The 23,305-nt window shown below is 39.6% G+C and overlaps 1 long non-coding RNA gene across 1 annotated transcript in view; it reads right to left on the reverse strand.

Moving 5' to 3' along the window:
- LOC140257102 (uncharacterized) overlaps positions 1 to 23,305 on the reverse strand; it is a 141,323-nt gene that overhangs the window by 20,766 nt on the left and 97,252 nt on the right. The window contains exon 3 of the long non-coding RNA XR_011904956.1: positions 6,050 to 6,115. This is a non-coding gene — a long non-coding RNA (uncharacterized lncRNA). The remainder of the gene's footprint in view (positions 1 to 6,049; positions 6,116 to 23,305) is intronic.

Consider the following 23,305-nt stretch of genomic DNA (forward strand, 5'->3'; position numbering starts at 1 on the left):
TGGTATATGTGCTAGATGAACAATCCAAATCAAAACAACAATAGAAGTTATTACATTACATATGTTAAAAGTAAGGTAGCTTTGCATCTTCCCAGGACAGGCCCAGCCTGCAACCTGGGAAGGCATCTAACCCACAGAAATTGCTGTTTGTTGCTGTCCTTCACAGATGTGCCCAACCACAGCTCCTGCTTTAGCCATGCTTACTGACACTAAATAACACTCCACTTTCTACACAGTCCTATTCATTTTTGTCATGGCATGACTGAGGCTTTACTTTCAAGCTCCATAGGAAAGGTTCAAGAGATTTGATCTCTAAACTGCTATGTTCACTCCAAGTTGTATGACAGGAGAAAGAATAACGAGTTCAAGTTCCCAAAGATGATTAAAAAAAACATTAAAGATTCAAAATTCAAACCACATGAGCTGAAGAAATTTAGAAATCATGTACAAGTCATACGATTCATTCTGGCACGAAGTCTTTCTTAAATTTTAGCTTATAAGAGGATAATATCTGAAAACATCATTAAGGTTTGTGCAGATTTCCTGATTAGACACGTTAATGCAGAGCTCGGCAGATGATCAAGCCTAAAAATCCTTTGAGATTCTGAACATCAAAGCCAGCTACAGTTTTCATAATGGAAAAATTAAAAATATATTTTATGTAACAGATATAGTTCAGAATAAATATATTTAAAGTTGAATATATTTTAAAATATTATAAGATAAACTCTGATTTTAACAGAAAAAGTGGAACAGGAACTACTTCAAGCGCTATAGGGTTATGCACGTTTTCTTGCGAAATTACCAGATACCTAACCCTTTGAATCAGATTATCTTCCTCCTCTTTGAGGAGATGAGAGGCAAAGGGAGCTTATCCAGGCCCTTACAGCCACTGAGCAATGTCAGTAGATGCTTGCAGGTATACAAAATAGGCTCAAAGACACATTTGCCAAAGACATGGCAAATTATTCTGCGCTTGGCTCACAAAATTTGCTATGAGGCCTCAGCACTTGCATGCTGAACCCAGTTCTAATAACCATAGTTCACAAAGAAAGATGATAACGCATAGACTTGGAAGCACAACCTGTAAAGGGAAGGCAAAAGCCTGATTTATTCAGTCTATAAGCACATAAATGCACACACACAAAAGAAGAGTTGTCCCAACAAGCATGCACAACAAGAACATTTCAAACTAAAGTCACACACATTACTTAACAGACTTCTGTAGTTAACCTTCAGAGCAATTCACAAAGAACCACAGGGCTCCTTAGAAAAAGAAAAACAAAAGAAGGAAAACCCATGTTTCATACTGGGAGCCCTAAGACTCCTGCCGTAAGCAAAACTATATGAGGTAGCACAGCCATTTTTTGTGGTCCTACACTTTCTTCAGCCCACAGCATATCACACAAACACATCCACAGCTGTATATACTGGGAGTGGAGTGAGACTTGTCTGTTTAGGCTTTTCCAAACCATCTTATATAGGTTCTTAAGTTTAATTTAGATCAGCTGGCAATATTTTCATACAAAAGATTGTCTCAGTGTTACTTCAGGAGTTTGATAAAAATAAATCCACAATATCATTCAGGTAACCAACACACACTAACAAACGTGACGTAATTAGCCACAGTTCAGATATTATAATCCTAGCAGACTGTAACGTGACTTTACCCTTTATCAGAAATAGTCTAAGAAAACAAAACTGGTATTTTTAAGACCTTGATTCAAAACTATCATGTCCATACACAGAAGAAAATGAAAAGAACAGGCACCCTGCTAATAAAAGCTTGAATTTTATCCACAGAAATAAATAAATAAATAAATAATCCAACAGCTATTAAAATGATGCAGTTCTTCAACTATCCCCTAGGGCATACTCAAATTTAATGCAGATACCTGACCTAATGTACTGTACAGCTCTGCCAGGTTTAAATAGTGCAGCTTTCTCTCTTTGTAAGAAGCTGCATGGGAAACACTAAGCAAAGGAACCTCACACATAAATCAGGGTCACCCGAGGATGTTATGGCAACCAGAAAAGAAAAGCACCATTTGTCGCATCTTAAGAAACACACTCTCCGTGTCCACTAATTTTTATCGTGAACATCCACTATTACTTTCCAAACAGTCAAAACTCTGCTTAGAAAATTACCAGGTTTTATTTGAAGGTGAAAAAAGTTTGGCCTAGAGGATTAATCAATATTTTCAGGTACCCATTAAGCTTCTGTGGGTTACATCTGCAAGCACGATGCAAACATTCAACCACAATAAGCTACCAGAGGCAGCACATTTTGAAATAAACCACAATAATATCAAAACCTTTCAAACACTGCATGTTAAACCTACAGCAAAGTACTCTAGCAGGCTTTAGAAAGAAGTCCTGGATTTCCATAAGTGTGCAACCATTACTTGTATAAACAATCATTCCAGTTGTGTGGGTCCACTTAATGTAAATGTACCTTCAAGAAGCCAGCTAAATATGTAATTGGTCTTTTGTACAAACAATTACTGTGATGTGTACACTGAAGAAGCTCTCTAAAAGACAGACAGTTAATAGAAATTACAGGAGCAAATATTGTGCACCAGGGTTTAAAAATGAGAATCTCAATTTAGAAATCCAAATGCCAATATGACTGTTCAGATACAAAGCAGGTTTATAACAGCAGTACCCAACTTCAAAAATGGAACTCACAGTACTGCTTAAAATAAAGCAATAAGAGTGTCCCATATTAATATTCCTTGTTGTCATTTGTATTCTGCTCATTTGTGCAGCTCCATTTCACGTTGGCTTTTTTTCCTGCACGCAGACCACGATAATATCTTCATGGATTTGTTTATAACAACCTTTAAATCCTTTCCTTGTCATTATACTGCATAGCTGTTCCACTGTATATACACTCTTCACTTCGGTTCATTGCCTTCACATCGATTATTTCACATTTCTCTATGTTAAACACTGAATTGTATTTTCCACTTAGTGGGCCAGCCATTTAAAAGATCCAAATCTATCTGAATAAAGTTGGTTGCTTTCCTTTTCCTTATTAGTTATACATTTAATTCTGACTGCATGAGCTCAACACCAAAGTCAGTCACAGAGAATTTGGTATTTGTCAGAGAAATGATCATAAACCCAACCTTCTGTTTGAATACTATCATTTTGGGTAGTAAAATTTACAAATCGGTAATGCTGAAACTGCTGACTGAGTTCTCCATGCCGACTTTAAAAGACTTTTCACATCCCGTGAGCAAGCGAGGTCGAGGTATTTCACAGCTACTCCGTGAAGGCTCTGCACACAGCTCTCAGTGTGTTTTGTTTCTTTTCTCTAACATTTGACCCTATCTGCAGTAATTAAAACATTACTAATTGCAACATTTTGTCTGTATAGAAAAGTCAACATGCCAGAAACACCTGTTGGTCACTGGTGGCACTGTATGCTAGCTCAGCAAATGCTGGGACGTTAGGATAGACTGGAGTGTAGTTAAAAGCATATACCACTTTGCATATGCATCAAATAATACTGATAGACTGAGCATGATACTGAGGTCCAACTGCCTTTCAACCTCCTATAGCTTTAACCTGCCTGCAAAAAAAACACCATGCTTGCTTTCTACTCTGTTTAGGCTCTTCACAGTCCTAAAAGTGATATGAATAAAGCCCGATCAGCTGTGTCTATTTATTTATTTATTTTTATTTAAAGTAATCGATGCTATATTTAAGCTGCAACACCTGGGTCTAATGTACTAACTACTGTTTAAAGACCAATCTAAACATCAGCCATCTATTTTTGGCCAGGCTATCAGTATCAACTGGTTGAATTTCACCTTTCACTGGTAAAGTCAAGGACACAATATCTTTATAGCCTCCCTTCTCTACTCCCACTTTCATCAACATTAAAATCAAAGGGAAGGACTAGGAGAGAAACAACTGAAAACAATTGTAAAATGCTCTGAATAATCTGAATTTCTGTGGCTGGCTGACTTACCTGCTACAGATAAAAGGCAGTAAACGTGTTCACAAAGGGAACCACCCTCAGGTTTTCCAGAACTTCAGACCCTATTTGCAAACTTCTCAGTCACACAGCAAAAATACCCACTTTGCACACACAGTACCCATAAAAACATTTCTTCATCTGTAAGGGTTGTGATGTCTCAAAATTCTGAGCTCCTTGGGCTCCTTCCTTGCCTTACATCAGTATTACCCTAAATTGTGCAACAAATGCTGCCAATTCAGCTCTCAAGAAGACTTTAACCAGCCTCTCAGTATCACATGATGTATTGGTTGTTAATATACAGATGGTAGCAAATGTACAGAAGGAATAAGCAAAGGGAAACTCACCAGTGGTGGTGCCTTGGCTGAAGAAGCTGGGGCAGTCCTCACTGGTGAGCAATCACCAAGAGATGCTGCCTCAGTGGGAGTCAGCCCTTAAATGAGGTCTCAGAGGGGATGGAGTCGAGCTCCACCCCTTCCGGGAGCACAGCTACATCACTCTCACCTGTGCTCCCACAGCTGACCCCATACTTGCCTCAGCTGATTAATCAGAGGTTCAGGCTGTGATTACCAATCTCCCATACACATGATATTATTCTTTACTTTGCATCAAGGTATTTGCTTCCTTACTCAAAATTTGAATTAGTTAGCAGTAGAGAAAAATAAGGTTTGGCCACTTCATGACATTCCAACAAGGAATAATGCTTTTTGAGGTGAGGATTATCATGGTGTTGTAGGATTAGGTTTTTTGTTGTTGTTTTGTCTTCTGAAAGATGATTGGACCACAGATGAACTAGATCAATAGCAATGTCTGATGGAAAGAATTCCACAGTGATAATGAATGCACAGAGCCCCTTCTTCACAGGTTATTTCCACAGACAACGTTTACCATGCTTCTTTTTTAAATGCTTTTCTAGATATAGATACCATCTACAAACCCAGTTGTTCATGCACGTGTTGCAGTTCATCATAGTAAGACTGAGAAATTCCAGTACTACTGCTAAACAACTCGTAAGCTGAAACCAAGGGACACAGAAACTTTCTCAAGTTTGCAATGGGAAGGCTGTGACTTTCCTTCTCTTGGCTTCGCACCCTACTCTTCCTTTTCTTTGCCCTCCTCTGTTTTAACAAAAGCCTTTCCACTACTGTTAACATCCTCACCATTTAGGCACTACAATTATGGTCAGACCACTTGTTTGGAGCTTCACCATTCCATTCCCAACATGGTACTGTGTGAGTCCATGGCCAGGGTGCACCTCATTTAACAACACAGAGGAAATGACTGACTAAACTCCACTCTGCCATGGTAGAACACCATTTCAAAATCAAAAATAATTTGTATTTTATTTATACTGCCACCCAGGATGTTTACTGGGAACAGAAGTGGGAGGAAGGAATATTTTGCCAGTGATACAGGAAAATAGCAATTTGTATTTTAAAGCTGATGAATATTCACTCCTTGAGGTTCTATGGCAGTTGGGTGAGTTTTCTTTTAGAGAAAAACAAAATCAAAAGACAATTTTCAAACTGAAAACATATGCCCACTGTGAATTAAATTCACCTTGCAATACTCAAGAGAAAGCATTTCATTTTTTCAATTAATTTGACCTTTATCAAGAGCTATCAGAGAAGAAATTCTCATGGAGCTAAGTACTTGGAGTCAGAGTAAGAAGCACTGTAGATCTGTACACAACGTACTACACAAAGTGATGATTAAAGATATGACTATATACACTGTGGGACTGCTGCTAACTTACAAAAAAAAGTGCATGCAGTTGTTGACCAAGTAGTTCTCCAGAATCTTTATGCCCAAAGGCAAATGAGATACCTTCCAGAGCCAAGGAGAAGTGCTGAGTAAGCCGTCCCTGGCTGGAACCAGGCTGTGCTCTCCCAGTCACACCTCTGCAGGCAGATAATCCCAACCTCATTGCACTCGCAAAGACTAAGAGGCTGGATTTCCATTAGTTACATACATTTCAGTTTCAGTCATTCTTTAACTTCTTAGTAACATCAGCTCTCAGGACCAACCTTGTTGTAAAACTATGAGAACACACAGTCTACTCACATTCACTGAGGGTGCGCGCTCTGAAATAACCGAGCTTCCTTCCTCTGACCGCCCAGAAGTATCTGTCTGAAAATCAAATTTAAAAAAGCAATTATTAGAAAATGAGAAATTTCACCAGAAATTTAGATTTTAGAACTGCAATGTGTATAACTGAAGAAAAGAGAATGCCTAGAAGAGAAGCAGACCTGTACCAGAATCAAACATCTGCACGCGTGACAAAGCTGGAAAGCAACAAGGTCATGTTTTTTGTGTTTATTGCCTTCTGTTCAGTCTTACATTAGATTTACTTCACCACAAATTGAGACTACGGGATCCTGAAGGATCAGCCCCTAACAGCAAGTGTATAAAAGTATGTGCAAACGCTGTGAGTACCACAGTTGCCAAGTCTCTTTGGCTATAAAGCCAAAATTGACTCATAAGTACTGCTATTCACGGCCAAAAATAAGTGTGTATTGCCTTACATTTTCCTTTCCACATTTCTCATAGACATTTACATTTATATCAACACATAATGAGTAGAGGAAACACAAAGACATTTGAACAGAATTTTCTTTAGCTTGTCAAAAATGCCTTTTTCTCCCTTTTCCTCACATTAACATTAATTGGAGCTGGGCAGAAATCCTCACATTAATAGGAATAAAAGTAGCACTAGTACATTACATTTAATTAGTATCTAAACTAAAGATCCTATACCCCATAAGCAATTTCCACCCGAGAAACGTTCTGTCTGACAAGCAAACACAGCCAGCTCTGATGTGGTACAAGGCAGCTTTTCCCAATGAACAAGAACAAAGGGGAGAGGACGCAAATGCAGCCACGGGGGCACAGGCCAGGTAAATGGGTCAGAGTAACTAGGACAGCGGGACAAACACCACCCTCCATGCAGAAGCAGGCTGTGAGTAAAATCAAAACATTTGTCAAAGATAATTGAAATCATGTTTACTGCACAGATTCATAAATCTGAAATGTAGAGCTGCACAGACACCATCCGATCATGGGAGCATCATAATAAATCAAAAGACCAGTAACTTGAAAGCCTTTTATGCTTTTTTAGAATAACCCAAAGACGTTTTCACAGCATTTGTTTCTTCTGGCCTCCTTTATGTTTCTCTGTCTTGTAGAATGCGTGCTGCCATCTATATTTAACAGCAAATGCAAAGTACAGGCAGTCTTATAGATCAGAGAGGCTAAAGTTTCTTCTTGCTCTTCTGATCCCCTTGGCTCACTCTAATGCCTCCGCCCCCTCCTGGCTCTTGTTTTCCTCATCTCCATGCTGTTCCATTTATCCTCCCTTCCTCCATCCCCGCAGTTCTCCATTGTTCCTTTCTCATCTTTCAGCCCCACCTTGTCTCATTCCTGCTTTTGTGTTCTAATATACCACATAAGAAGGTACTAAAAAAAAATACAAAAATCAAGAGCTCTTGGTAATGCTGCTGTTTTCTAAAGTACCTCATCAGACACTGTGCTACTTTTATTTTAGAATTTTTTAGGACAAATCCAAGCAGCTGTTTTGTTTTTCTTCTAATAGAAAGACAGTTAATCTAAAGCTTGTCTAAGTTACAAAGCAGTACTACTCCTTCCTATAGAAGAGGGGCACTTGCAGCCCTGCTGCTGCTGGAAGAAAGGCTAGTTCAAAACATCACAACTTTAACAGGAATTCATCACCTTTCCAATTAGGATGTGCCCATTAGTCACTGTCAGTAGTCAGAGTTATGGAACTACGGAGCTAATTTTCACTCTAGGTCAAAGCTGAACAGGCTCTTTTACCAGAACACAGTTAAATCCCAGGGAAACCTTTTTTTTTATATATGTGGTTCCTGTCCATTTGTGCTCATGGTTTGACTTAGCCTCCCACTCTAGTTCTTAAGGAATGATGTCAGAATCGCTTCCTAGGCTCTCTTGGTTAAGAAAAGAGGATAGAGGAAGTATCCCATCCTAGAGGATTTCAAATGAGTTTAGCACTCCTTTCTCAGTGTAAAATATGAGCACGTTTGCTTGCTCTGCAAAGGACATGTGTCAATTAGGGGAATGGGGCAGCCCACCAATAAACACTCGCATTGGGGGTGCAGCCACAGGGACCTGGAAAGATGGCTTAGCTCATGTGTCACCTGGAAGTACATCTTTCAGAACACATCTGAGTGTGAAGTTTTAATGACTCTTTTTCGATGGGTTTTAAAGATTTTTTTTCTTTTTTTTTTTTTAAGTGTTTGCCTCCAGGAATGTGTAACAACTTTGCCCATCGTCACTGATTAGCACTGCACAAGTATTAACCTCAATAGCCATACTAAATCACTGTGATCTTTATTTTCTATTAACTTTTGAGTACCACAGATTACAGATCTCGAGGTGGTCAGAGAAGTGCAAGAAGAAAGAGAAGTTACACTTACAAAAATAATATAACCACAGATATGGAGAAAAATCCCAAATGTTTCCCTGAGCCACTTAAAGACCTTGTGCATGCCATCCTGTATATTTTATCATCATTTGCAAAGCTCTGAGGCAGAAAGAAATATGCAACAAAATAAAATTTCAGAGTACTATAAAATGGACATCGAAGCTTTCTTAGATAAATTGTACAGGATGTTTTGGGCTGTTTTTTCCTCACCATCCTGAAGCAAAGGTTCCTTTTTGCCCCGAGGGTTTGGGGGAAGAAAGTGCTTTAAGGATCATCTCCAACTGTAGAGCTGGCACTGTGTACTGCAGCTCTTTGTGTACTGTCAGCTCGCTGTGACAACTAATAGCCTGGATGAGGATGTGCTATGTTTCTTCACTGATACTGTCAGACAGCAAGGACTTGAGTTTGCACAGACTTCTACCACTATTTGAGACTGATAAGATTAAAACTGTTGTTATTTTGTTTTGATGGGAGCTACTCGGTGAGTGCACTGTGGTTTCTCTTGCACAGGGCTGGGTACTCTAGAGGAGCAGAGGAAGATGTGCTGTGGTACATCAGCTGCTTTCCTAAAGCTGAGCTCAGAAACAATGTAAGAGCTGGGGATATTATTAATGTAATAACTGCTAATGCATTACATTTGACTTGCATACCACTCAGTGACATCTCCACGCAGCCAGGTGAATGGAATAACTAGATAAAGAAAAGCAAGGGTTGCCATCTGTAAATAAAGCTGCATATTAGCCTAAGAGAAGGCAGCATGAGAACATCTGAGTGTAACAGGGAAGGAAAGGCCCTCCTGGCTGCAGAGAGCGGAGCTCCACTGGTAGATTCAGACAAGGCCCAGTACAGAGAGCCACAATGAGCAAGTAGGGAGAAAAAAGCATCACAGTACCTGAGCCTTGGTTAGAATTTCACTAATCTTGTCTGTTCTCAAACAATTAGATCCAAAATTTTGGGAAATGAATAGAAGAGCTCCAGAGAAGTCAACAGGACTATGACTCAATCCATGCCTACATATGCTGTGAAGTGCAGAGCAAGCTGCTTAGAACTGGTCAAATTTGGCCAACTGCTTTCTCTTTTCTGTGATCAACAATGACCACAGAATCATAGAATCATTTGGGTTGGAAGGGACCTTTAAAGGTCAACTAGTCCAACTCCCCTGCAATGAACAGGGACACCTACAGCTCCATCAAGTGCTCAGAGCCCATTCAGCCTGACCTTGAGTGTCTGCAGTGATGGGGCTTCTACTACCTCTCCGTGCAACTTTCTGTGCCAGTGCCTCACCACTTTTACTGTAAAAACAAAACAAACAAACAAACAAAAAAACCCTCTCTTCTAATGTCTAATTCAAATCTCCCCTCTTTTAGTTTGAAACCATTTCCCCTTGTCCTATCACATCAGACCTTGATGAAGACTCTATCCCCATAATGACATCCCACCAGCAGTGGAAATAGTATCATAGAAGCCTTTTTACCACCCCCTGGGTCTTTAGAACTGGTCCTTCTCTCTGAGGAACATTATGCAAATCAAAAATACACATGAACATATAAAAAGCCAAAGGTGACTGGAAAAATATGAAAATAAAAATAAAAAATTAAAAAGGAAAGGAAAATGAAAAAGGAAAAGGAAAAAGGGAGATAGTACAGATGTTCCAGAATACCTACTCCAAACACATCATGACCCACATCACTTGCTCACAGATCACTCCAAATCTCTCAAGTCTATCTCTGTGGCTAATGGCCTGGAATAAAGCATTCCCACATGCAGGCATTAAGATGACAAGCTATCCTACAGAAAAAATTAGTAGCCAGGTTTACAGCTTCTCCTGTGGACTTTCCCAAGCCAGTTCTGTTCCAGGTTTCCCTGTTGCTGTATATAAACCTGCACGTTGCCGCCTGAGGAACAGCTGCTGCAGGAAGGTGGGCAGCATGGGAGCTGCTCCCATGCAAGGAGCCCATGGGAAGGCAGGGCTGTGCCAGCTTGAGCTGCTGGCCTGCCAGCAGCCCCATCCTCACAGACAAAACTACAGCTGCCTGAAGCTTCCTTGGGCACTTTCTGGGTAAATGAATGATAATTAGATCAGGAGCATTATTGCAGACCTCGCCAGCCACTAAATCCAGGGCATTTGTAACAGGCTGTTTAAGTGCCATCTCTCTCTAGAAGCCTGCACAAAGAAAAGATAAAAACTATTACAGCTATCAATAACAGAAATAACGCCTCTTGTTTAAGAGGCTGCAGCTGGGTTGTACTTGTTTGTCCCTACTTATCCCACCTACTTCTTCTCCTAATGGTTTGTGGGAAGGGTTCCTCTGTGGGCTCAAAACTGCTCACTGCACCAGGAGATGTTCTGATACAACTGCCCCAACTGAGGACCATTACAGCGCCGGCAACATTTCTCTGCACAGCTTGCAGAAACCCTCTTTTTTTATTTTCCAGGTTACTTATTTATTTATTAGCTCCCAAGACTACAATAGTGCCTAAGAAAACCAAATCTATTCTGAATCTATCTCGGTAGATTTTTTTCCTTGACAAATGGTCTGCAGTTGTTAGGGAAGCATGCGGACTTCTGGAGAATTGAGAAATTGGCTCTGGCAAGCTGCAGTAAAAAATACAGTTTTCTCTGTGTTGATTTTTCAATATTTAGTGTGCATTCAGAATACATCCTCAATGCCATGCTATGCTCTATAGACTTGATATATGATTATACAGCTGTGACTAAGAAATGATGTATGAAATAAAAATCCCTGAACAATGCATTGGGAATAGAGGCTCTGTAAGCTACTGCATGCGCTCGTAGCCGCTGCGTGCTGCACTTGGAAATAAGGGAACCAGCGCACTTCAGCAAGAATTCAAACACCAACTCTATTAAAAACCTTTCAGAACACCCATACCAGCCTCTTTAATGTGCATTATGCATTGTAAGATAAGGCAGAACAAGAGAGTCATTTGGGATCTTTGTTCAACCTGGGATGGCAAGATGCGGGGTATCCATTCTAATCCCTGCAAAGGACCAAACGCTGGTGGTTCCGCGCCAGCACTGCCTGGCCAAGCTCAGCCCCTCCATGCTGCACAGCTTCTGTCTGTGTGCCGCAGTGCCCACAGCAGTGGCAGTGCCTTGCCAGCTCAAAGTCCAACATACAGAGCAATAAGGAATTAATTTCACTGGGACCGCTGGCACATTACTGCCAGTTTTCTAACTTGGGCTGTCAGAAGTAATAATAATAATAATAATAAAATAATAGTAATAATTAAAAAAATAAAATCATAGAATGGTTTCATAGAATGGTTTGGGTTGGAAGAGACCCCTAAAATCATCCAGATCCAACTTCCCTGATACAGGTTGGGACATCTCCCTCTAGACCAGGTTGCTTGAAGTCCCATCCAGCCTAGCTTCGAATGCTTCCAAGCAGGGGCCATTCACAACCTCAAAGCATTCAAATCCAGGCTGATGATGAGTTGTTAAAGTTTACCTGAATTTGCATTACCTGTGTTTTTTTGCTGCTGGGAGCTCAGCCAGCAACGTGCAGGGCCAGGAAGGGCATGTGGTACCATGACTGCTTCAGCAGGTGCACATTTTCTCCTTGCCAGCAAAGGAAGAAAATGCTAAAAACAAGCATTTCCTAATAGAGTTTTCTATAATTGTATTGACGTTGTTTTGATGGATGTGATTCTAAAGTATAAACATATCTAAAAATTAATAGGTAGGGCTGCTGCACAGACAAAAACCTGTGTCCAAGTAGGGCTGGAAGGGAATAAGCAGATCTACAGTGCTGCTGTATAATCTTCACACACTGATAAAGACATAGCTGGATTCTCAGCAGTGATAAAAATGCCAAATTTCAGTAACAGCTGCTTTTGTGAATGGAAAGTATATACATAATTAGCACCAGTAGAGAGCAGAGGGGAGACAGTGAAAAAAAAATAAGTCAGGAGACTGAGTTGAGTGTGGGCATTCAATGAGATGGGCATCCATGGAGACATTCAAGACCAGGTTGGATGGAGCCCTGGGCAGCCTGATCTAGCGAGTGGCAACCAGCCCATGGCAGGGGGTTGGAAATACATGATCTTTAAGGTTGCTTACAACCAAGGACTTTCTGGGATTCTGTAACCCTTTACATGGCAGCGGTGGCCCAGCACAGAGCAAGGCAGCAGTGCTGAGGGCTGTGCCTCACTGCCACCGTGGACACAGGCCTGGTACCCCAACACAGGCTCCAGCTTTTTTGCCTGCAGATTGCCAAGGAGAAACACAACAGTTTTAAAGCTGTTGTTTTTTGCTAACAGCACTCTGAGAGCTCAGACAAATGGCCAAGATTTTGGCATTCATTCTTCATAAAAAAAAATCTATTAATTCAAAATCAGAGGAGACAACACTAATTCTGCAGAGCCATATGGAGGCAGATTGGCTAAGCCTCTGTCTCACATAGAAACTTCTGGTTCTTATGCCCCAGCAGCCCCCAGCCCTCTCAGCTACTCTCTGCAGGTTTCTGTAACAGGTTTACATCTTCTCAATTCCCCCACATCCTCTTCCTCTCATGGCACAGCGCAGACCATGTGGTGGCACTCCTTGGAGTACATTTCTAATTCTACCTTCAGACATACACTGCTAAACTGATGAGAACTCAGAACCTCGCAGCTCCCACTGCCATCCACTCCCATTGCCATTGACAGTCAGTGCATCCCTCAGAGCACCCTGGGGCCCCGATCTTCTCCCCCCTTGCCATTTCCCTCTATCAAATGGCACAGAGCATGCTGCACTGTGGGCTCACTGCCTGCTCGCAGGAGCACCACTAACAGTGGTACAGTCAAAATTTGTTTTCTTTAAAAAAAAAAAAAAAAAAAAAAAAAGAAAATCCCTATTGCAAATTGAGATATTATAACGATAAATTACAAATACTGGTAAAAGAACTGGTAAAAGACCAGTCTTCTTCATTTTATTATTTTAATATCACTCAGAATTAGGCATCCTAATTCTGATGAGTTATGGAATAATAGCCATTAGTTACTCTATTAGGAAGCTATTACTGCCTGCCATTGTTGAATTCTAATTCCCTAAAAGCTCTCACAGTGTCTGCATGCATGCAGATAGAGCAATGGTATGTGAAAGAGCAGCACAATAGTTAGAAGGAATATGAAATTAAGACACGATGATGGGCATTTATGGTTTTGAGCATTTCTGGCCAGCCTGGTAGCACAGTAGCATGAGAAATCAAAAACTGAAATTCTTGTTTCAGCAGTATCATAATGTACATGATTGAAAAATGCTGAATCAAACAGCCCATTCAGCACAATTAAAAAATAATCAAATAATACGTGCAGGAAATCTGACCCTGTGATTCTCTGAGAAGTTCATGCGTACAATACATAGAACACACAGGAAGCACAGTGACAGTCATGATACAGAAATTACACAGCAGATTCTTGGATGAGAAGGAAATGATAATTCATTAGGAGATTTCAACTGAAACAGCGACACAGATTTTTAATGAAAAATCAAGAAACGGCTTGGCATTAAGACCAAAAATTGGCACCCAGTGAAATGATAAAGACACACAGAAGAAAGAACTAAATCAAAGTATGCGTGGGGTTTGGGAATGTCTTCATGAGGAGTATGATGTATGAGTGTCAGTCTCAGAAAAGAATAGCAAAGTGGTAACGGGAGTGGAGACTTCAGATTTCTCACTGTGTCCATTTAGGTTACAAAAGAATTGCATGCTTCGTTTCAGTCATTATTTAAACATTGTTATTCCTGCAAACATGCCACACCGAGATAAGGTTTCATGCCGCACTACATCAAAATGTAGATTGGTGCAGAACGTTGGGAAATGCCTTTCTTGAGGTAACTGTTTATTAAGCTGCGGAGGAACTGAAAGTGAAATTCTTAAAGAGAGGCAGAGGCTGAAGAGGTAGAGATGTGTTACGTTCCCTTTAATCATAGGATTTGCACTACATCAATACAGTTATGATCTAAATAAAGTTTCTGCAGTCATGAGGATATTATACTGTAGCTGCTTCATTTAATCTAATGGTTTTCATTTAGGTAATTTTCATGCATTTTAATCTATTTAATGATCACCTTCCCTGGGTTGATTTACTATTGCTCAAACTACATATATTGTACTTTATCTGCACGACTTGGGATTCCAGACAATGATACGCACAGGAAAACCTCAAATGTTTGGTAAAGACACTATTTTGCATTTTTAATCTATTTAGTCATACTCCTTCAGTAACGTAGAAAAGCCTACATATAATTTCAACTTGTGAAAAAAAAACAATACTCCAGAGATTTATCGAGAATGAACTTGACATAGATTTTGGTTTATTTCACTCTAACAGAAACCGATCAAATTTCAGACAACAGCACATGGAAACAACCAGGAAGTGCAATTCAATATCTGAATCCTGCCTGCAAAGTCATTTATGGTCAAGAAGGAGAAAAAATGCTCAGCAATGACCATCCTTCCTCGCCTGGCACCCTGGATGGCCCTGACGAAACACAGCAGCACCCCCTGCCCCAAAACACTGCCCAGCATGCCTGAGGTCTCCTACCACTCTGACACACAACAGACTTGTCTGAATACACAAAATGAGGGAGCAGCATAGCACCAGAAATTTAAAAACTAATTAGAATGCAGAGCTGCTTCAACTGCATGTGCAAATGCGGTAATTACAAATGCAAATGACTAATTATGTTCACCTGTTTGTGAAGTTACCCAGTTTGTATTGGGCAGTTGAAATAACTGCTTGTGCAACTTAAGACACAGCTGGATGTAGACTTTACACTGTTAATTATGTACAGAAAGTTGGGTGAGGATTTGAAGGAATTTTCAGATATGGCTTTGCATTTCACCAACACAGCCCTGGATGTGACTCTGATGCACATCCCAAGGTACCTGAAAGTGTCTGAGCAGCGCAGCAATCTGAGGGATAGCAGTAAAGAGAGGCCTCACCCTTGGTATACACATGGAGTAAGTACTCCAGGAAAGGAAACATTCTGCTAAAGTTATGAACAGAAAGTCAAGAGAAAGCTACACCAAAGTTTGAATGTCTGGATAGATTTAGGTATTAGGAGATAATGAGACTGGGAAATTCAGACCATAAAATGTACAATAATTAGAAACTCAGAATGTCTTAGGTATGTTTTACAGTCCAAATAACAGGCGGAGGTCTATAGATCTGAACAATATATGGCTGAAATACCCACAGTAGGAAGGTACAAGCATGCTTAGGAAGACGATTTAGGGCACCAAGAGTAAATGAGAAAATGTCTGTCATGTATAGCATACATGCATAACCAAAACTTTAATTTTAAATGAATGTGGGCTGTTGTTGTAGACTACCAAAAAGAACACTGGATTTAGCAGCAGTTAAAGGCACTGCTCAACCCTGTGTTCACAGAGAAGTCTTTCTGATGCTGTCCACACTGTAGTTGTTCCTCCAAATGCCTCTCTTTATCCTTGGCCTTTGGGGTTTATAGTTTTCATAGTATTTGGCTATATGAATTTCAGGCTTTTTGCAAGTGTATGACAAATATTTACATGCAGTAAATATTTTTAGTGTATCTTAGTGTTCTTAGTATAACAACAAAAACTCTTCAAGACACACACAAAACTCTTGGCAAGGCTTTGATTACAACTGGAAATAGACAATCTGGATCACTTCTGGACTACCAGTAATAAAACAGCTCCCTTGTTGAAACAACAGAAATGTTTCTGTTTTCTTTTAGTTCCTGCTGATATCCAGTCTCTGACAGCAACAGTAGCTACAGCACATTAATGTTTTACTCTAATGCACTGCAGACAAGGAACTTAAAAAAACAAACAAACAAACCCCAGAAAAAGAAAACTAACAACCAAGTCAGATATTTTTTCCTTAGATCAAACCCTAACATCAGCAAATGGATGACTACAGAAGATAGTGCCTCTTAGCCTATCTCCTCTAGCAGCCTCTCAACAGAAAAGCAAGCAAAACACAGCTCAGCGCACACACGCTGGGATTGGGTGAGGGAGAAGAGACCTCCATGAAAGGGTCCACACAGCAGCTGAGCAATTGCCTAGCACAGGCCTTGGGCAGGCAGTAATAGAGCCATTGTCCATCTGAAACACATCCCACCTACAAGTTTGCAGTGGTTTGCAGTCAACAGGCACAAAAATTGCTCCCAGAGATGCAACAGAGCACAAGTAACACTGAGAGCACACGGAATGCTCCATGAGAGGCAGGCACAGGACACCACTGCATTTCTCTTTCAAAGATCTTCTCCAATGAAAATGAAATACCCAAACATATTGCAGGGACCTTCTATCATTACTTCAGTGTAAAGAAATTTTATTTAAGTACTCGTTTTTGAAGCTTAATAAAAACTAAATGGGCTTGATTTATTTATTTATTTAATCTCCATTATAATATAACATATCAATAAAATAATGTTTCCTGATAAGCCCTTCAGTAAGCAAATGTTGGTAATTCAAACACAAAATTAGATACAAAGTTTTGGGTGAAAAAAATAATCAAATTCTTTGGAAATTAATTCAGTTCAATTCAGTATCACTCTGGGAATTGGTCAGCATGAAAAATTTTGTTTGTCACCAAAACAGATTTGTTCTGAGCCTATGAATTCCTAATAAGCCTGCTTCTCATAATGACTAATGATAATTATACAGCAAAAGCTTTATCATTTACCTGAGAATTTTCTGACTGCTGGAAACCACAAGCAAGTTACAATAATTCTTGTAGTGAAGATCTCTTACCATGTTACAGGCTGCAATAGTTACAATAATTAACCTGGGAAATATAATAACGATAATAATAAAATTAGCTACAATCCCAAGTATTAAATGTAAGAGACTGTGTAGTCTCCCCACATATCTCACCTCCTACCAAATAATGAGTTAACAAGATAAGGAACATTTTCCATGAAAAAATCCAAAATTTGTCCCCTGCAGAAACTTTTAGGAAGATGAGGAAATTCACAATGTGCACAAATAGGAGAGGAAACCATGCAAGCAGCTCTGCTGAGCACTCATCCCAACCCTGCACCGTCTTCTTTTGTGCAGCAACTCAAACGCATTGAAGTGCTGTATAAACAGGGAAAGAAAGGAGCGTGTGCTATTCTTCTCTTCCCACTAAAACCATCACTTATGCAAACAAAATTGCTTGCAGGGACAGAAAGAGCAAAACCCAAAATTAAAAATTCATTAATCACTAGTTTCATTCATTACATTCAGGCAGTTACCTCTTCCAAATGGTAACAACGACGTGATCAGTACAAATACCATCAGGATAGTTATAGGGCATCTAGCGCTACAAGACAGTTTCTCACACACCATCTTTGTACTTTCATTACCCACGAGCAGGGCTGCTTTGGTTGCAAAGATATCTAAAAAACGTGCTCTACAGTATTCTCCACCATCCCAAAAGACTACAATCATTTTTTGATTTTGGCATGTGACAGCATATTTTGCTGTAGAAAACAGGGTTATGTTTTAATAGTGAAACAAGAGATGTATTCTCATGGAATAAACCACGTTTTTAGTGTTTTTCTTTCCACTCAGTCTTTGAAAGGCCTGGAGAACTATTTGATCTCTGCATTTCCCTGAGTTTTTTGTTTTTTTCTTTTCTTTTTTCCCCAAACACTGCAGAATAGTGACTAGGAGATGTCTTGTTGAACGTAAATAATTTTCAAAGACAGCACTCCTGTGCTTACAGTGGTAACTCCCCGAGTGACTGTTCAAGCACAACAACAGGCACATACACTCACGCCTTTCCAAGATCAAGTCTGCAATTCTTAATCATACATCATGCCTTACTGCAACTGTGCTGTGCAGGGCACACACTTCTCCACAGCTTTTATATGCCAAAGTCAGAGCGAAACCAATAACAGTACAGCATCAGAATCTGAACATCAAGTGTTTACACCCTGTGGAATCAGAGTGTAAACAGACATGGTCAAACTATTCAGATGGAGAATTTAACCAAGCTGAAAACAAACATGAATGCTTAGTTTTGGTCATTAAAACTATACAGAGTGCAATATTTAGTACAGGAATTATTTAGAAATAACTTACCAGTGGAAAAGATATACTGAAAGAAAAATATCCTTCCTATCATCCACTTCATGGAATCATAGAATCATTAAGGTTGGAAAAGATCTCTAAGTTCATCTAGTCCAACTGTCCACCTACCACCAATACTGCCCACTAAACCATGTCCCTAAGTACTACACCTACCCTTTCCTTAAATACTTCCTTAAGCAGCCTGTTCCAGTGCCTAACCACTGTTTTGGAGTAGAAATTCTTCCTAATATCCAATCTGAAACTCCCCTGGTGCAACTTGAGGCTGTTCCCTCTTGTTCCATCTCAAGTTACCTGGGGGGAGAGGCCAACCTCCACCTCACCACAACCTCCACTTACAATTGGTCTGATCATTACAGTCACTTGTTTCTTAAAACAAATGTTCTTTCAGAACAGGAAGCATTTTATTTTTACTCCTAAATTGAGTGTTGAATGCCAGAAAAGTTGAGATGTGTGAGATTGCCTGCATATATCTCAAGGAAAAAAAGGAGCCGCTAATAGATTTTGCTGTACAATAAGACTGCATCTGTGAGACTTATGAAAGGGGTAAGTACTCACACTTGTAACTGCTAACCTAAAGTGAAGCTCACTAAGTTTAATATAAACTTTACCGGCAAGAGCATTGTCATGTTTCAGAGCATACTTTGAGTTGGATACAAATTAATTACAAGACAGAAAGATCGGGATTTCTTCTTTGTCTGGAAATAATATCAGTAAGGAGAACAGAGGGATTATGTTACTCTTAGAAAATGTTAACAGCTAGGTTAGATGTTTTAACAAATACTGTTTTAATGAGACATCACTTTAATGCCTGCTGCTGCTAAGGTCATGTATGTTCTGTGTGTCTACTGCTTGGATTTCTTACCCAACAAGATTCCTTATCTTTAATGAAGCAGCTACATGAAATTGTCATTTTTTTCTTTCGTAACTGTTCTCAGTCACTGAAGACTCACAGTACCTAATGATCTCTTCTTAGCAATTTCAGAAACGAAGAAAACCTCCTAGACTGCAGGACAAATGACGTCCTCAAATATGCTAAAACTGGGCGGGGGAAGAAAAAGAAAAGCTAAAAAACTAAGATTCTGAATTCAATTAATTCAGTCAGATACAGAAATATGGTCACACTGTTGAACAAGAAATGACAAATGACATACCTTCAACTGACTGCACCACAGGAGAACCAAAGTACCCCAAGAGCATAAGAATTCATCTCTGTCTGATGTAACAACACAAAAATCTCACGCTCCCCATGCTTGGCAGCTACACCCAAGGACTCCTTTGTGGGCAGAGCAACCAGGGTGCATCTTCTGCACCACAGCAGAGACAAGATGGAATCGGGCAAACTCAGAGGAAAGCAGCGGCCTGGGAAAAAAGTATCTCCTTGACCTCAGTATAGTTTTTATGATACCCAGGTAGGACAAAGAAAAGGAAGAATGGCACAACCAACAGCACTGTAAGTTCAGCATAAACGTCTGCTAGAGACCGATTAGTTCCAACTGCTATGTGAAAATAAGAAACATTTCTTTACTTCCTCTTCTTCAGTGTGAAAAGAGCAGAGCATGGTCCTCCATGGCTTTAATGAAGTACTAACCACAGTAAGATTTTGCAGTGAGAAACATTTCATTAAGAAATGTCTTGCAGCAAGGAAGCACTAACCATCTGACCATATGCTGGATTTGCTCTTTTCTCATTTTTCTCTTCCAAATTATTACTTTAAAAAGATTATGCATATTGCATATTTTAAAACTTCACTGACTTCCCAGACGTTGCAAACGAGTTCCTCAAAACTGTTCTAGAAGTTCTTTCATCATATCAAGCCACATTCAAAAGCACCTTTCCTGTATTCTAAGTAAATTGAAAGCGCCCTTTCAGGTTTTCATTTTTTAGAAACAAACACTCCACTGAACTCTAACCTTTTCCCACACCTCTCCCAAGAACTGACTCTTACGACAAGTGGAAGTTCCCTTTTGAAGATCATTCATCAAAACATGATGATACTTTGCTAAACTGGTAATAAAACTGAAGAATCAAACAATCAATCCCACATTATCTATCAACCAAACTTAAGAAGGAGAAAAACAGCACAAATTAGTTTTGCTCTGCTAAAATGCTAATTTTTGTATCAGATGTGTACCTTACCCATTGCTCAAAATCATTTCCTTAATATGGTGTCTTTTTAGGAGTATACAAAGAATATACAGACAGAAATAAGCATCTACAGTGGCTCATAGAAACTGGCAGTGGTACAAATCTGTCACATCACTATGAATTCACAAGGCTTTAGGCCCTCTTGCCCAGAGCCGCACTGGTGGGAGGGCTCTTCACTCTCATGAATGTGAAAGCACAAGTTGCTGTAGTTCTCTGCTGACCTTTTCTGAAAAACCAGACTCCAAAGCTCTAATTTCCTTTAAGTCTATCCTGATTTTATCCTGATTGCTTTTTTTTTCCCTTTTTTCTATTGATTCCACTTTTCTACCTCCCTTCCTATTTAGCAGAGGAGCATACCAGTCTGTATTCTTGAGTCTATATATAACATACAGGCTATATATAGACGTGCACATAGACAGTTTGGAAAGCAGCCTGTCCCCTTAACGAGCATAACTGCTGAGCATTTGGAATAAATATGACGTAGGCCTGAGCGATCCTAGAGAGCTGCAGTTAAAACAGTTCCAACCAGGATGAAGTGTATTTGCTCTGCATACATCTGGCCTAAATAACTTGGTAGCTGTTGAAAGGCTGTTCATGACAGCATAAGCATAGCTCTCTCCAGGCAACATCGGCTGTGTGAGAAGACTAAAGCAGCTAGATGTGAAATCATTTAATCTATAGCTGCAAATAGATCAGGCACAGATTTCTTAGTGTGTTAGCTGGGTTGCATTGTAGTGGAAATTTACCTTTGTGCAATGGTGCTTTTATGAGACATAATAAGTTCTTGTAGAATATTAGTTAAAGGTCTGCTCTCACTGCAGCATAGTTCTTTGCTTCCCACAAAAACCCTTGATCCAGAGAAGCGCGAAGACAAGCACTCCCTGATACTACAGGTTAAGAGATGTCCTACAGCCCTGCCTTGTAACCTGGGTGTTGCTGGGCCTAAAAGCCACTCCATGGAAATCATTACTGCAATTGCTTGGAATACTAGCTGTCTCACCAGTTGCACCACTGTGTTCCTCCTTGTTCTGCTCTTCATTAGAAAGAGACCAATTACAACAGAAAGCTATCCTTTACAGTAGTGTCTTAAAACATCAAAAGGTCTCTTGCTTTTAAGTAATTCAAGTTGCAAGAGCTGATGTGGAGACCCATCAACAGATAGGCTCCCAGTTTCTATGCACCAGGATAATTGAAATACCTCTCACTAATTAACAATGCAGATTATTTTTCTGCAAGGTGCCTTAATAGCACAATAAGTCACAATAGCAATATTTGTCATCCCAATATTGGTCCCAAAAGCTAATACTGGTACGACCACTGCTGCTTATTGATGACCATCTTACATTGTTCTCACTCTTCTCCCCCCCCCTTTTTTTTTTTTGTCTCAACTAATATACCACCAGATAGGAAAAGTGTTCAGCTAGGTCATAGAACAAAACTTCCAGCTTACATTTAATTCAGTTTATCATAGTTTATTACCAAGGTGCACAGTTACTGCATTCGATTAATTAATCTCAGATTTCTAGCGTAAACTTGTCTATGACATGCATATCTAGAAGATAAAAGCCCTGTACAGACCAAAGATCATCTGAATGAGAATAAACAATACCACGGGCTAAAACATTCCTAAATGCAGGTAGGAATGATGGCAAGGATAGAACACAATAAAAATGGAAAACAAATCATAAATGTAGGTGAGGAGGTTTTGGTCTTGTTTTTATCTTTTTAAACACACAATTCCTTTTAAATAGGATATCTAATCACCGGTATCAAAAGCTGCCTTCAAAAACCAGGAGGAATAACTGAACAGATTGATGATGAGTACTGAAAATACTCTAAGCAATCCCCAAAGTCTGCTAGACATCCAATAGTTTTCGTACTCCAACCATCATCTATTAACATAACAAAGTACTTGTACTAATTGATTCTCTGAATTGCAGTTCAGAATACTTTGAACTCTACATATTTGTTATTTCAGAATATTAACGATGTCTATTTTTAAAATCAAGCCAGCCCTACATATAAATGATCGGTATATTCAGACTATCAGTCTCAACAAAATATTCACCCAAAATTATCACTCTGTCAGATCAGTAGAAACAGCAATAGCACAAATGATAAACCGTATGCAACTCCACAATTGGTTTGTTCTATATAAACATTTGTTTTTATTTTCTTTTCTGAAGAAGCTACCAGAATTTTCAAAGATATAGCAGATTTATAGTGCAGTAATAATATTCGTGGTGTACACCTCACAAATACATTATAATGACAGTGCAGCTTATAAGAAATGTATTGAATTCACCATAAAAGAGCCATATTTATGAATCTGTTTTCAATACAGAATATAAAGGGATTTGTCAAGAAACAGTTGCAGTACCACTGGTGCAGAAAAACTGCAGTGCTATTTGCTGAGCAAGTTCTAGGACCACGTTAAGAATATAGCTAGGATTTTTCCACTGCATTGGCTATGACAGTCTCAAACTTTCCTCCTCAGCACACAAACTGCTGTGCTCTTTTTCCCCATTATGTTACCGGTGCTGTTACTGTTCTAATCTGAAAAATGTGAGAAACAGATATGTGAGCTTTGTAGCCTGTTTTGCAGACCTTAGAGCTACCCTATTGGAACATAAGAGCTAAAGG

This window comes from Excalfactoria chinensis, chromosome 11 (assembly GCF_039878825.1).
Source record: "Excalfactoria chinensis isolate bCotChi1 chromosome 11, bCotChi1.hap2, whole genome shotgun sequence".
Classification (NCBI taxonomy): Eukaryota; Metazoa; Chordata; class Aves; order Galliformes; family Phasianidae; genus Excalfactoria; species Excalfactoria chinensis.